We start from the raw sequence: 13465 nt of genomic DNA on the forward strand, positions 1-13465 counted from the left end.
GATCACTCTGTCATGCTGATTGAGTTCGAATAACAGACTGGAAGCTTTAAAAGGAGGGTGGTGCTTGGAATCATTGTTCTTCCTCTGTCAACCAAGGTTACCTACAAGGAAAGACGTGCTGTCATCATTACTTTGCACCAAAAGGGCTTCACAGGCAAGGATATTGCTGCCAGTAAGATTGCACCTAAATCAACAATTTATCGGATCATCAAGAACTTCAAGGAGAACGGTTCAATTGTGGTGAAGAAGGCTTCAGGGCGCCCAAGAAAGTCCAGCAAGCGCCAGAACCGTCTCCTAAAGTTAATTCAGCTGCGGGATCGTGGCACCACCAGTACAGAGCTTGCTCAGGAATGGCAGCAGGCAGGTGTGAGTGCATCTGCACGCACAGTGAGGCGAAGACTTTTGGAGGATGGCCTGGTGTCAAGAAGGGCAGCAAAGAATCCCCTTCTCTCCAGGAAAAAACATCAAGGACAGACTGATATTCTGCAAATGGTACAGGGATTGGACTGCTGAGGACTGGGGTTAAGTCATTTTCTCTGATTAATACCCTTTCCAATTGTTTGGGGCATCTGGAAAAAAGCTTGCCCAGAGAAGGTGAGCGCTACCATCAGTCCTGTGTCATGCCAACAATAAAGCATCCTGAGACCATTCATGTGTGGGGTTGCTTCTCAGCCAAGGGAGTGGGCTCACTCACAATTTTGCCTAAGAACACAGCCATGAATAAAGAATGGTACCAACGCATCCTCCGAGAGCAACTTCTCCCAGCCATCCAGGAACAGTTTGGTGACGAACAATGCCTTTTCCAGCATGATGGAGCACCTTGCCATAAGGCAAAAGTGATAACTAAGTGACTCGGGGAACAAAACATCGATATTTTGGGTCCATGGCCAGGAAACTCCCCAGACCTTAATCCCATTGAGAACTTGTGGTCAATCCTCAAGAGGCAGGTGGACAAACAAAACCCCACAAATTCTGACAAACTCCAAGCATTGATTATGCAAGAATGGGCTGCCATCAGTCAGGATGTGGCCCAGAAGTTAATTGACAGCATGCCAGGGCGGATTGCAGAGGTCTTGAAAAGAAGGGTCAACACTGCAACTATTGACTCTTTACATCAACTTCATGTAATTGTCAATAAAAGCCTTTGACACTTATGAAATGCTTGTAATTATACTTCAGTATTCCATAGTAACATCTGACAAAAATATCTAAAGACACTGAAGCAGCAAACTTTGTGGAAATTAATATTTGTGTCATTCTCAAAACTTTTGGCCACGACTGTAGTCAACCCAAGGTCTTTCTAATTAATGGACGAGGCTGGTTTTAGTATCAGCTGGGCCTGTTGGCCCACATATTTACATGGGAAATGGCAATCAGTACAAGGGTACATAAACAAACAAGTTACAACACACACACACACACACACACACACACACACACACACACACACACACAGGATCCTGAGGAGAGCATTGTTTTGACACTAATTGCGTCTTGCAGGAAACTCTGTGTTGCTTATTCCAGGCACTGGTGTGGATTTTCTCTGTTGACTGATGCTCACAACAGCACAGCTTGGGAAAAATAAACAACAAACTATTTGTTTAGGATTAAATTAGTGTTGAGATAATTCCTATGAGTGTGTGAGCCCCTATCAAAGTTTATCTTGGTACTAAGTAGCAGAAACAGTATGGTTCGAAACCCTCCCACTGGGCACTGATGTCAGTTCATGTCTAGTTTTGATTTACATTTGGTTGAGTTGTCAACTAACGTGAAACCAACAAACAATGTCACCATGGCATTGGATATAGGTTATAAATTGGGTGAAAATAAATATGAAATTCCCTTACGTTGATGACTTTTAAAAAATCCAATCAGTTTTCCACATTTTATTCAACGTCATCACATTTAATTTTGGGGTTGAAATGACATGGAAACAATGTTGACTCAACCAGTTTTGGCCCAGTGGATTTTGTTTTGATTACCCTCAGGACTGAACTAGGATAGTGTAAAGAATGTCCTTCCTTCTCTGTGAGGTTTCCAGGAAGTGCAGTGTGTCCCTTCTCATAAAAGGCTTTAATTGGCCTCAGGTCTGGCCTTCTGTGAGGCTGCCCAGTCATCTGAGACGCTGGCCTCTCCATGCCGTGTATGTGTCTAAGCATTCGGTATAGTCACAGATCCATGACGGTGGATAGGTGGTTAGCCTTTCAGAAAGCAGTGGCAGTGGTAGGTCCTTTGTTCCCAACATGGTCTGTAGTTCGATGGCATCTCGGTTTTAAGAAGGAAAGAATAAAAGCATGCATTGTAGTCAGGTTCATTGCTACAATACCAAATAAAAAATAAGAAAAATGCACATCAACATTTATACTCTGTTTCAAGTGCGTTTAGAAAGAGGGTAGTGATGCCAGCTTTCGAGGCTGAACCTATAACTGTGAGAGGTCAGAGGTCACTAGGATTAAGGGTCAAAATGTAAAGGGCATCTGTAGACCCCAGCTGAAGTTTTGGGGAGCTAGTGACGATTGGCTCAGTAAATCCAGCACTGTGGAAGGGCAACTTTTTTTGTGTGTGTGTGTGTGTGTGTAACCCACTCACCCTCCTCAGCAGTGACTCGGTGAGACGGGCGACAGGGAGTGGGAGTCAGCTGTGGGCTTTTGTCCCTGGTCGTCCAGCCTGGCTAATCCCATCAGGAATCTGGGATTGTTCAATCGAGAAAGAAAGAGGAAGAAAAATAGTGAAACGGCTTTAGATGGAGAGGGTTATGTGCGAGAAGTGATTGAGACATGCTGTAAATATGTATGTGCCTGAATGCTTCACAGCCACTGTAAAAAAACAGTAAAGTAAACTGCCGAAGAGACCACAACTCATCTCCTTCACTCTGAAAGTGAGTTTGAGAGAATGTTCATCATTAAGCAACATTTTAAGTTTGAAAATATTTTCCCTAAAACTTTCAAACATCTCTTTAAGTCTTTCTAACCAATAAACAAATATGTAATACTACATGAATAAAGAGGTAAAGAGCTGCAACGGTATTGACACAGTGACCCATACACACACTCGTACACGGTGCTCTTGGGTAAAGTAGTCACTGGGGCCCTTCTGTGAACAAAGTAGTTAAACCCTAAGGAGTAAAGGCAACACGAGTGTGTGAGACTGTAAGGTCATCTAATACCCTCTGTCCCACACCCTACCCCTCTCCTGCCACGTGTGTGTCATGGCGATCCAACCAGGGGAGTGTGTCATAATCCTCTGGAACAGAGCAGCGGAAAGACCGATGGCTACACATCACTGGTGGTTGGATGGGTGGAAGATGGGAATCAATAAATATGGTGGGGTTTGAGGGGTGAGGTGGTTTGGTTTAAAGATGGAGTGAAATGATGGCGAGATGGAGATTGTTTGGAGATGAAGTAAAGATGGGTTAGGACTGGAGAGGTACAATTGAGGTTGCATCCCACGACACCCTATTCCCTATAAAGTGCACTATTGGACCCTGGTCAGATGTCAGGGGAAGCTCACCCGGGTAGAAACTTTGTCTTTACACAGAATTCTGCAAATTCCCAACTTTTGCAACAGAGACCATGAGTGACGTTTCCCCCGAAGAATGGCCAGTGGGAGGGATACCATAATTGACTGGATAGAATTCACAATCTCTTCACATTTCAATGGCATCTGAGAGATGTGACCTCTGTATAGATTGGGGTGAGGCTATGAGAAGGTAAAAGGGTATGGGGGTGTTGAGATGGGGCACAAACATGCTGTGACTTGGTGAAAAGGCAGACAGGAAAACCGCCAGAACATTCCTTGATAAGGATGAAGTTCACAATGTAAAGGAATAGTGGAATAGCGAAACCAGACCCTGACCAGGGAAGTCATGGCTGCGAAGTCCCACATCACAGTGGCCAAGTTCAAGAGACAATCTTCTCCCAAAGTAGAAGTAAACAATAATTTGTCTCTGTAAGCTCACTTTAGGTAATAACATCACTAGAAAATAAACAGGTTCCACCCAGTAATTGGTGGGGTGGTGTGTGTGTGTGTGTGTGTGTATATACAGTTGAAGTCAGAAGTTAACATACACCTTAGCCAAATACATTTAAACTCAGTTTTTCACAATTCCTGACATTTAATCCTAGTAAAAATCCCTGTTTTAGGTCAGTTAGGATCACCACTTTATTTTAAGAATGTGAAATGTCAGAATAATAGTAGAGATAATTGTTTATTTCAGATTTTATTTCTCTCAACACATTCCCAGTGGGTCGGAAGATTACATACACTCGATTAGTATTTGGTAGCATTGCCTTTAAATTGTTTAACTTGGGTCAAACGTTTTGGGTAGCCCTCCACAAGCTTTCCACAATAAGTTGGGTGAATTTTGGCCCATTCCTCCTGACAGAGCTGGTGTAACTGAGTCAGGTTTGAAGGCCTCCTTGCTCACACACACTTTCAGTTCTGCCCACAGATTTTATAGGATTGAGGTCAGGGCTTTGTGATGGCCACTCCAGTACCTTGACTTTATTGTCCTGAAGCCATTTTGCCAGAACTTTGGAAGTATGCTTGAGGTCCTTGTCCACTTGGAAGACCCATTTGCAACCAAGCTTTAACTTCCTGACTGATGTCTTGAGATGTTGCTTCAGTTTATCCACATAATCGTCCTTCCTCATGACGCCATCTATTTTGTGAAGTGCACCAGTCCCTCCTGCAGCCCCCCCCACAACTTGATGCGGCCACCCCCGTGCCTAATGGTTGGGATGGTGTTCTTCGGCTTGCAAGCCTCCCCCTTTTTCCTCCAAACATAACGATGGTCATTATGGCCAAACAGTTCTATTTTTGTTTCATCAGACCAGAGGACATTTCTCCAAAAGTACGATCTTTGTCCCCATGAGCGGTTGCAAACTATAGTCTGTTTTTTTTATGGCAGTTTTGGAGCAGTGGCTTCTTCCTTGCTGAGCGGCCTTTCAGGTTATGTCGATATAGGACTCGTTTTACTGTGGATATAGATACTTTCGTACCCGTTTCCTCCAGAATCTTCACAAGGTCCTTTGCTGTTGTTCTGGGATTGATTTAAACTTTTCACATCAAAGTACGTTAATCTCTAGGAAACAGAGCGCGTCTCCTTCCTGAGCGGTATGCCGGCTGCATGGTGCCATGGTGTTTATACTATTGTTTGTACAGATGAACGTGGTACCTTCAGGCATTTGGAAATTGCTCCCAAGGATGAACCAGACTTGTGGTGGTCTACAATTGTTTTTCTGAGGTCTTAGCTGATTTCTTTTGATTTCCCATGATGTCAAGCAAAGAGGCACTGAGTTTGAAGGCAGGCTTTGAAAAACATTCACAGGTACACCTCCAATTGACGTCAATTAGCCTATCAGAAGCTTTTAAAGCTATGACATAATTTTCTGGAATTTTCCAAACTGTTTAAAAGGCACAGTCAACTTTGTGCATGTGAACTTCTGACCCACTGGAATTGTGATACAGTGAATTAGAAGTGAAATAATCTGTCTGTAAACAATTGTTAGAAAATTTACTTGTGTCATGCACAAAGTAGATGTCCTAACAGACTTGCCAAAACTATAGTTTGTTAACAAGAAACAAGAAATTTGAAAAACAAGTTTTAATGACTCCAACCTAAGCATATGTAAACTTCCGACTTCAACTTTATATACAGTCGTGGCCAAAAGTTGAGAATGACACAAATATACATTTTCACAAAGTCTGCTGCCTCAGTTTGGATGATGGCAATTTGCATATACTCCAGAATGTTAGGAAGAGTGATCAGATGAATTGCAATTCATTGCAAAGTCCCTCTTTGCCATTCAAATGAACTGAATCCTCCAAAAACATTTCCACTGCATTTCAGCCCTGCCACAAAAGGACCAGCTGACATCATGTCAGTGATTCTCTCGTTAACACAGGTGCGAGTGTTGACGAGGACAAGGCTGGAGATCACTCTGTCATGCTGATTGAGTTTGAATAACAGACTGGAAGCTTCAAAAGGAGGGTGGTGCTTGGAATCATTGTTCTTCCTGGGTCAACCAAGGTTACCTGCAAGGAAACGCGTTACGTCATCATTGCTTTGCACAAAAAGGGCTTCACGGGCAAGGATATTGCTGCCAGTAAGATTGCACCTAAATCAACAATTAATCGGATAATCAAGAACTTCAAGGAGAGCGGTTAATTTGTTGTGAAGGCTTCAGGGCGCCCAAGAAAGTCCAGCAAGCGCCTGGACCGTCTCCTAAAGTTGATTCAGCTGCGGGATCGGGGCACCACCAGTACAGAGCTTACTCAGGAATGGCAGCAGGCAAGTGTGAGTGCATCTGCACGCACAGTGAGGCAAAGACTTTTGGAGGATGGCCTGGTGTCACGAAGGGTAGCAAAAAAGCCACTTCAGGAAAAACATCAAGGACAGACTGATATTCTGCAAAAAGGTACAGGGATTGGACTGCTGAGGACTGGGGTAAAGTAATTTTATCTGATGAATCCCCTTTCCGATTGTTTGGGGCATCTGGAAAAAAGCTTGTCTGGAGAAGACAAGGTGAGCGCTACCATCAGTCCTGTGTCATGCCAACAGTAAAGCATCCTGAGACCATTCATGTGTGGGGCTGCTTCTCAGCCAAGGGAGTGGGCTCACTCACAATTTTGCCTAAGAACATACCCATGAATAAAGAATGATGGAGCACCTTGCCATAAGGCAAAAGTGATAAGTGGCTCAGGGAACAAAACATCGATATTTTGGGTCCATGGCCAGGAAACTCCCCAGACCTTAAACCAATTGAGAACTTGTGGTCAATCCTCAAGAGGAGGGCGGACAAACAAAAACCCACAAATTCTGACAAACTCCACATTGATTATGCAAGAATGGGCTGCCATCAGTCAGGATGTGGCCCAGAAGTTAATTGACAGCATGCCATTGCAGAGGTCTTGAAAAATAAGGGTCAACACTGCAAATATTGACTCTGTGCATCAACTTCATGTAATTGTCAATAAAAGCCTTTGACACTTATGAAATGCTTGTAAATATACTTCAGTATTCCATAGTAACATCTGACAAAATATCTAAAGACACTGAAGCAGCAAACTTTGTGGAAATTAATATTTGTCATTCTCAAAACTTTTGGCCACGACTGTACACGTGTGTTCAGAGGAAACTAAATGCTAAACAATAGAACTATTCACTTTCTAGCATTGCACCTGAGCTCAGTAAGCAAGATGCTCCTTCTGGCATGTTTCACTCTCACTGTGGAGAGCAGATCAGCCTTTCCTGTGAAACCGCCAGCACCCTCTGCTCTGTGGGTCGTGGCTGCAGATTGATCAGAGAGAGATAAGGGGCTCACAGAGCGGGGCTTGGAGCACACCCATCCATCCAGCACAGTAATGAACAAAGCCCAAACTAAAACCAGGAAACTGGGGTTATATTCCGCTATGTGGGCCAACGTGTATTAACCCATGCTCCAGATCAATAGACTGGGGGAGAAGGTTAAACCATCACAGTTTCTATGGTCCATATCACATACCGAAATGTTTTATTACACACCCTATTACAATGTTTCGAACGTATCCTTCCTTCTCCTAGTAGATGGTAGCTTCAACAATTATACGTGGATAAAATATTATTTATTAAGTGTTACATAAAATAAAATAAAACAAAGACAACAGAAGAAAAAAACCTATTTACATGAGATTTAAAAACATTTACAAAAAAACTGTACAATATACACATGGAATTGGCATCAAAGTGTCCAGAGCTGAATAGACAAAACATTGGAAATACTGTTCGCTGAATAAAAGAGGTGAAGCACACAATCGAGATCTTCATCACATTGGGCATGAATCTAATTGTAATGTCAGTCTCTTCCAGCATTGACAGCTTTCACATTTCACTTTCAGGAACTTTACCCAAACATCAGTGTGCCTTTGCCCTCATCACCCTGCTGTCCTTTCAGAAACTTAGTCCTGTCCTCCATCTTTAGCTCAATGACTGAAAAGGGAAAACACAGGTAAGGATGTGTGTCTGTGTGTCTGTTTCCATGGGGAAATGGTTAACACCTGATGATGTAATGCTTACACATGTAAGAATGACTTGAGGCATCTGATGAGATCCAAAATCAAGTATTGAACTGTGTGTAAGAAGAAAAAAAAAGTGTACAGGTTCCATCTGTAATGTGTCATGTCTGCTCTCTTGTGGCCAATATATACAATGACAAGAACATTTTACTTTCTAGAGGTGTTGAAGTGGTTGTGGAGAGTTCTGGAGCTGGTGCTCTCTGCTGCATTCTCAAAAGCACAGCCAATGAAACTATTGGAGGGGGAGAGGATGAGAGAAATTAGAGGCAGAGCAAATGAAAGGAAACAATTTGCAATGGTCATTTTTGGTTTTCCCACAAAACACAACCAAGAACATTCAAGTGCTGTAATCTTGCACACGACCGACACACGTTATGGACTCACTTCTTCTTGTCGGATGTCTCAGACTCAAGTGGGATGCCCAGAACGATGACAGTTCCCTTCAACACCCATGTGTGTGTACCTGGAGAGGAAGTCAAGGGCCTTGAGGAAGTTGTCGCCAGGGCTCTCATCCTTCTCAGTGTTCTCCAGCAGGGCAACAGCAGCGTGCACCACATCATTGGCCAGGAAACGATTCTTGAAGCCAAAGTGAACGCCGAACGTCTGGATACAGATGTCCGTCATAGTGAAGGAACAGTGATAAAAGCATTTAAAATGATAGTTATTGGGTATATTAAGAGAGGAGAATATTGTATTCATCATATACACAGTCAGACGGAGGAACCCATTGATACTGGGGATTATTTACAGATTCAGGTAACTGGCAAAATAAATTGACCACCACCATAAAGTGTCTTTAATAGGCACTGGGCCACCACGTGCCAGAACAGCTTCAATGCACATTGACATAGATTCTACAAGTCTCTGGAACTCTATTGGAGATGTGACACCATTCTTCCACGAGAAATTCCATAATTTGGTGTTATGTTGATGGAAAATGCTGTCTCAGGCACCGCTCCAGAATCTCCCATAAGCGTTCAATTGGGTTGAGGTCTGGTAACTGGGACGGCCATGGCATATGGTTTACATCGTTTTCATGCTCATCAAAACAATCAGTGACTACTCGTGTCCTGTGGAGAGGCATTGTCATCCTATGGGGACATAGCTTTGGTAGCCAAAATAATGGTCTGCACAGGACTTTTATACACGACCCTAAGCTTGGGTTGTTACTGCTTAATTAACTCAGGAACCACACCTGTGTGGAAGCACCTGCTTTTAATACACTTTGTATCCCTCATTTACTCAAGTGTTTCCATATATTGATGCACTAGAACAGACACTCTTACCTGTATTTGTTGGATGATTCTTCTATGACTTCTCGCAGATTGTCTTTGATAGACATGTCCATGGATTTGAACTTCTGCTTCACCTGCTTCAGGGGCAGGCTGGACAACACAAACAGTGAGTCTTTAATAATCATTCAAACAACTTATTATCATCAATAAATCAAATGACAAACTGCTGCTCGTTACTCTTGATGAAGTGACATTTGTCCTTCAGAGGCCACTGACTAATTGATTAGTAAATTATACTCAAGAATTTGAGTCCCGCATGTCCCTAGAGTGATAATTTGCTTATTTGACAGATGATTCTAGTTGACAGTCAAAACTTGAGGATAGCATACCCCATGTCAGCAAGGAACTCTTGGAGTTTCCTCTGGCCGTGCATGGACCAGAGCTTGAAGTTGCAGGAGGTTTAAGAGGAGTTACATATACAGAAACCAGTGTTGGTACAGGGCCAGACGCAGACTGAGACAGTGTTTCAAGGGGTTAACACACAAAGAACGCAGGACAGAGAGCAGAGGGTGACAAGCAGGACAGCATACACACAACCAGCCACAAAAATGTGGCAACGCTTAAGGTGTCAGCATACAGTGCATTCGGAAAGTATCCAGGCCCCTTCACTTTTCCCACATTGTTACGTTAGCCTTATAAAATGTTCCTCAAACTACACATAATAGCCCATAACGACAAAGCCAAAACATGTTCAGACATTTTAGCAAATGTGAAATGAAAAACAGGAAATACCTTATTTACATAAGTATTCAGACCCTTTGCTATGAAACTCAATTGAGCTCAGGTGCATTCTGTTTCCATTGATCATCCTTGAGATGTTTCTACAATTTGGAGTCAACCTGTGGTAAATTAAATTGATTGGACATGATTTAGAAAGGCACACACCTGTCTAAATAAGATCCCACAGTTGACAGTGCATGTCAGAGCAAAAACCAAGCCATGAGGTGGAGATGGGAGAACATTCCAGAAGGACAACCATCTCTGCAGCACTCCACCAATCAGGCTTTTAATGGTAGAGTGACCAGATGGGCCTTTTACAGAGGAGCGGCTTCCATGAGAGCCCACTTAAGAGTTTGTCAAAAGGCACCTAAAGGACTCTCAGACCATGAGAAACAAGATTATCTGGTCTGATGAAATCAAGCTTGAACTCTTTGGTCTGAATGCCAAGAGTCACATCTGGAAGAAACCAGGCAATGCTCATCACCTGGCCAATACCATCCCTACGTTGAAGCATGGTGGCAGCATCATGCTGTGGGAATGTTTTTCAGTGGCAGGGATTGGAAGACTAGTCAAGATCGAGGGAAAGATGAACAGAGCAAAGTACAGAGAGATCCTTGATGAAAACCTGCTCCAGGGTGCTCAGGACCTCAGACTGGGGCAAAGGTTCACCTTCCAACAGGACAACGACCCTTAGCACATAGCCAAGACAATGCAGGAGTCGCTTCGGGACAAGTCTCTGAATGTCCTTGAGTGGTCCAGATGTCCGTTTTTAATACATTTGCAAAAATGTCTAAACATGTTTTTGCTTTGTCATTATGGGGTATTGTGTAGATTGATGAGGGGAAAAAAAACAATTTTACCAATTTTAGAATAAGGCTGTAACGTAACAAAATGTGGAAAAAGTGAAGGAGTCCCAATACTTTCCAAATGCACTGTACATTCAGTTTGCTCCTAGCAAAACTAGGCTAGAAAAGTCTGTGCTCGCATACTACCTTAAATACATTCGCTTGAAAAACAAGAAAAAAAGGCAGCAATATTGCGGTTTGTCCCTCCTCAGACACTGTAAGCCAGTATACTTCCTCAAATTAGTCAGAATTCATCTAAAATAACTCAAGAAATCTGTAATTCCTTTTGACGTTTTTGGTCTTAGTCGCGCAAATATACATCTAAGATGTTTGATGCAGTATTTCTCAATTGAAAAAAATGTGCATGAAAACTAGTTGTTGGCAGTTAAATGACAAACATTTAGTTGAAAAATCCCTACTGTTGACCAACTCACCAACGAAGGGGTGTAGATTTTGGGTACCGTACTAAGACTAGTCTAAAGAAAAAAAAAATACCCAAAGGTCTCAAAAAGTAATGTCTCAAGTTCTCATGCACAAGTCTAAGCTCCCCTGGTCCTTGCTGAGTGATTTTATCATGAACCCAATTGGTCAGTCAGCCCAATAATGGCCCACCTGTCAAAACATCAAAGTCAACATAATTGTACTGTCATTGTCATCTTCTGCCCATGCAAATAAACAATTATAGAATTTCACATTTACAAAAGAAGCTGTCAAAAATATTAAAAAAGGCAGCATGCAACAATTTCAAAGATATTACCCCCCCCCCTGGACAATCCCGCAGATAAAGAGGATGGATGTGGAGGTCCTGGGCTGGTGTGGTTATAAGTGGTCTGCGGATATGAGGCCGGTTGGACGTACTGACAAATTCCATAAAATGACGTTGGAGGCAGCTTATGGTAGAGAAATGAACATCCAATTCTTTGGCAACAGCTCTCCTGGACATTCCGGCAGTCAGCATGCCAATTGCACACACCCTCAAAACTTGAGAACTTGAGATATCTGTGGCATTGTGTTGTGTGACAAAACTGAACATTTTAAAAAGTGGCCTACACAAGGTGCACCTGTGTAATGATCATGCTGTTTAATCATCCTCTTGATATGCTACACCTGTCAAGTGGATGGATTATTTTGGCAAAGGAGAAATGCCCACTAATAGGCATGTAAACAAATGTGTGCATGTATGGAACATTTGGGGAATTTTATTTCAGTGCATTAAACATGGGACAAACACTTTACATGTTAAGTTTATATTATTTTTGTTCAATATATTATTAAATTACACATACACAGTGCCTTCGGAAAGTATTCAAACCCCTTGACTTTTTCCATTTTGTTAAGTTACAGCCTTATTCTAAAATGTATTAAATCCCCCCCCCCCCCCCAATCTACACACAATACCCCATAATGACAAAGCTAAAACAGTTTATTTTTTATATTTACATAAGTATTCAGACCCTTCACTCAGTACTTTGTTGAAGCACCTTTGGCAGTGATTACAGCCTTGAGTCTTCTTGGGTATAACGCTACAAGCTTGGCACACCTGTATTTGGGGAGTTTCTCCCATTCTTCTCTGCAGATTCTCTCAAGCTTTGTCAGGTTGGATGGGGAGCGTTGCTGCACAGCTTTTTTCAGGTCTCTCCAGAGATGTTCGATCAGGTTCAAGTCCAGGGCTCTGGCTGGAACACTCAAGGACATTCAGAGACTTGTACCGAAGCCACTCCTGCTTTGTGCTTAGGGTCGTTGTCCTGTTGGAAGGTGAACCTTCACCCCAGTCTGGAGGTCCTAAGTGTTCTGGAGCAGGCTTATCAAGGAACTCTCTGTACTTTGCTGCATTCATTTTTCCCTCGATTCTGACTAGTCTCCCAATCCCTGAAAAACATCCCGATAGCATGATGCTGCCACCACCATGCTTCACCGTAGGGATAGTGCAAGGTTTCCTCCAGACGTGACACTTGGCATTCAGGCCAAAGAGTTAAACCGTGGTTTCATCAGACCAGAGAATCTTGTTTCTCATGGTCAGCGTCTTTAGGTGCCTTTTGGCAAACTCCAAGTGAGCTGTCGTGTGCCTTTTAGTGAGGAATGGCTTCTGTCTGGCCACTCTACCATAAAGGCCTGATTAGTAGTGCTGCAGAGATGGTTGTCCTTCTGAAAGATTCTCCCATCTCCAGAGGAACTCTAGAGCTCTGTCAGAGTGACCATTGGGTTCTTGGTCACCTCCCTGTCCAAGGACCCTTCTTCCCCAATTGCTCAGTTTGGCCGGGCGGCCAGCTCTAAGAAGAGTCTTGGTGGTTTAAACTTCTACCATTCAAGAATGATGAAGGCCACTGTGTTCTTGGTTACCTTCAATGCTGCAGAAATGTTTTGGTACACTTCCCCAGATCTGTGCCTCAACACAATCCTGTCTCGAAGCACTACGGACAATTTCTTCAAACTTATAGCTTGGTTTTTGCTCTGACATAGACAGGTGTGTGCCTTTCCAAACATTGTCCAATCAATTGAATTTACTACAGGTTGACTCCAATCAAGGTGTAGAAACATGTCAAGGATGAT

The sequence above is a fragment of the Salvelinus fontinalis genome, chromosome 4 (genome assembly GCF_029448725.1).
Source record: "Salvelinus fontinalis isolate EN_2023a chromosome 4, ASM2944872v1, whole genome shotgun sequence".
Lineage (NCBI taxonomy): Eukaryota > Metazoa > Chordata > Actinopteri > Salmoniformes > Salmonidae > Salvelinus > Salvelinus fontinalis.